The following is a 3,569-nucleotide window of genomic DNA, read 5'->3' as shown; positions in this document are numbered from 1 at the left end:
AGCGACCCAGGCGGCCGCTATGGGGCCCAGGGACAGGGGGGCCCGGCCAGGGCATCCCTCTGATGCCGTGTGGGTCGCTATGGCATATAAGGGTGCTGGCTGTCACTGACACAGCTCAGCAGCCGCGTTTCCCCTCTTTGCCGCTGCGGAGCTGTGTCAGTGACAGCCAGCAGCTGCGGCAGAAGAGGCTGGCGTTTGCAATGAAGGAGGAGACGGGGGCCCGCTTAAGAACAACTCCGCCTCCTCTTACATCACTGGCCAGCGACCTAAGAGGCGGCAGGGGGCCGATAGAAGTGGAGGCGGGGCCCGGCGACCACGGAGGCGGACAGCGCTGACAGGTAAGAGGTGTGCAGCCCATCTGAGACCCTACAGAGCCCACTATAGAGAGTCTATGGTGGATTCTGCAGGGTCAGTCTCAGGTGGGCTGTTTGGTATATCAGGTGGGATCTGCAAGTGGCATAACTAGCAATCACGGGGCCCCATACAACATTTTGCTATGGGGCCCTGTGATTTCTAGTTACGCCCCTGCATACCAGTCATCTACCTTTATGCTTGATTTTCTGAGCTGGTATCATTTGAGGGAGCAATAATGGAAGTGGCATTAGGCAACTTGGGTGGCAGGAGAGGTAAGTATTTATGAGTCTGATACGGGCACTTTATAAGCTGATATATGTGTTCCGTTCTTTCAAACAATGTTACATTGTGCACAATGGTTTTGCTTCATGCCGGACATTACTGTACCTTGTGATTTTTATTTCTCTTAGGGTCCATTGGCTCCGAGAGGTGACGGATAGAGATAGATGGATAATGCAGAAGAAAGCCCTGTAATGGTCCTTTCCGTTGCTGTGTGAAGATCAGAAATAAGAATGTCACATCATGAAGGGAACAAAACTTAACAAATCTTTGATTTTAAAAGTCAGCTGAAAAGCTGATTACAAATTATCATGGGTGATCACCACGTACAAACACCGGGGGGAGCGCACACACGGTCAGATTATTGCTAAAATTTTATTTCCTTACAAGATACTTTTTTTTGTGAATCAACCCGGAACAATATTTTAACAAGAAATGAAAAATATCAAAGTACCTCACAGACCCTAATCAATACTGGCTAGAACCTCAGGTGACAAGGAGCCACATTTGAAGTTTTCGGTGCCCAGCCAGTAGAGCCCTGTGAGAGAGGGACCCAGAGGGTTTAGAGAGATATGCAGAACACCACAGACTATCAGGTCTATTCACAAAAGGGTGAAGAGTTTGGAGAAGGCCGGAGAAGTGAACAATCTAGGACAGAATAGCCGATTTGGAAACATTTTCCAATTCAGCTCACTTTCCAGCTCAGCTATGTTGTCCTAGATTGTTCACTTCTCCTCCCTCCTCCAAACTCCTCATCCTTCTGTGAATAACCCTGTAAGTTCTATGTGGAAACCTTAAGTCATCCTGTGCTCCCTCCACCCGCCTTCCTGTTCTCCATGCACTTGTGCATTAAAACTACAAAATCCCAACTAAAGTGACTGGTGCCCATCTTTCTGCACAACCTGAGACAAGCATCATTCCCTGAGATGAATGTGCCTGGGGCCTTAATGCCAAGTAGATAGGTTTAGGACATCTGTAATATAGCTGTTGAAGATGAGCACTTATAACACTACTAGACATGTGCCACTCGTTTAGTTCCGAATCAGAATTCAGACAAATTTCCGAATCCCAATGCATCCGAATGTGTTGGAATCCGAATTTCCGTTATGGCGACATGGGAGCCATATACAGTATATACATATAATACTGAAGCTGAGGCTCCCAGACCCGAATAACAGATAGCAAGCAATTGAGCTGCGAGTTTGAAAATGACTTGCTAAACTATTGCAGACTTGCCAAGCTTCACAATTTTGTTGCAGAATTACAGCAAGTCTGCATTGCAAGTCTCCAGATCAACGTGCTTTGCAAAAGTGCTGTACACTTGCGGAGCTCTTGCTAAGACCTGCAGGACTCTCGCTGTAGACTTGCCAAGCAAATTTGCTACAAAATTCAAAAAGTGTCAACTAGAACTTGTGCTGCGAGTGTTCTGAAAGTCTACAGCTCGCCAGGAATTACAAGAATTACAATTTTACCCTGCCACAAGTTTGTGGCAAGTTATCTTTGCTATCTGGATGGCATTCTGGATCCGAATTTCCGAATTGCATTGGGGAGATCCTGAATGCCATTCGGGTCTGGGAGCTTCGGTTTTTGTAAAGCGGAGAGGCCGCTCCCTCCCGCCCCCGTACCAGACACGCCCCCTCGCCCGCCCACCTGTGTTTCTCCTTGTAATGATCAGAGCGGAGAGGCCGCTCCCTCCCGCCCCCGTACCAGACACGCCCCCTCGCCCGCCCACCTGTGTTTCTCCTTGTAATGATCAGAGCGGAGAGGCCGCTCCCTCCCGCCCCCGTACCAGACACGCCCCCTCGCCCGCCCACCTGTGTTTCTCCTTGTAATGATCAGAGCGGAGAGGCCGCTCCCTCCCGCCCCCGTACCAGACACGCCCCCTCGCCCGCCCACCTGTGTTTCTCCTTGTAATGATCAGAGCGGAGAGGCCGCTCCCTCCCGCCCCCGTACCAGACACGCCCCCTCGCCCGCCCACCTGTGTTTCTGTTTGTGGCTCCCTGGACGGCAGAGCGGACAGCAGCAGCCAGGTAAGACATCCCCCGAAAATAAGACCTAGTGTCTTTTTTCGTGAAAAAAAAAATAAAAATAAGACACTGTTTTATTTTCGGGGAAACTTGGAAGAAAAAAGGTGCACAAGCAGCAGGGATGACCGCAGCCTGGAGAGGATTGTCAGGAAAAGGCCATGGGCTTCAAATGTCGTATTCCTCTTGTCAAGCGACTCCTGAACAACAAAAAACGTCTGTGCTCAGTGGTCCAAAGTGCTCTTTTCTGATATAAATAATGTGGAATTGTTCAAGAAACTTTTGGACGATTTCTTAAGGGACCGTAATATACAGGGGTACAGGTAATATACAGGGGCACAGGTAATATACAGGGGTACGGGTACTCCTAGAATGAGATCCTAATAGGTTGGACTTGATGGACTAATGTCTTTATTCAACCTCAAATACTATGTAACTGCGTAACTATTCTAATTATTCGAGTTTCACCTGTATGTCCTCCCTTGTTAGCGATAGTATGTACGAATTTTCATTATGAACGAATTTGCGTTGCAGCAAAGTGAGATTAGACAAAAGAAAAAAAATTACATTATATGACATTTAAAAAAAAACAAACCCAGGAGGTCACCCTTTAGGGGCTTGTTCCGCCCATTTGACATTCTCAGCTGTCATAGAACACAATGCTATTCGTGAGATCCCAAATGTCATTCAGGTCTGGGAGCCGAGGTGTCATAATACCATTCATATGACACCTCGGCTCCCAGACCCGAATGGTATTCAGGAGCTCCCAAATGCTATTGCGTTCTATGGCAGCTCAGTATGTCAAATGGGCGTAACGAGCCCTGTGACATCACGGCTCGCTCCACCTGTTTACATTCAGGCCGGAGCTGTCATTTTGAGGCGAGTCTTTGTCGGGTTCGGACAGGTTGTCGT

Source organism: Nanorana parkeri, unplaced genomic scaffold, assembly GCF_000935625.1.
Source record: "Nanorana parkeri isolate BGI_ZX_2015 unplaced genomic scaffold, ASM93562v1 scaffold95, whole genome shotgun sequence".
In the NCBI taxonomy this organism is placed as follows: Eukaryota; Metazoa; Chordata; class Amphibia; order Anura; family Dicroglossidae; genus Nanorana; species Nanorana parkeri.
Note: the sequence above shows the minus strand (reverse complement) of the source record.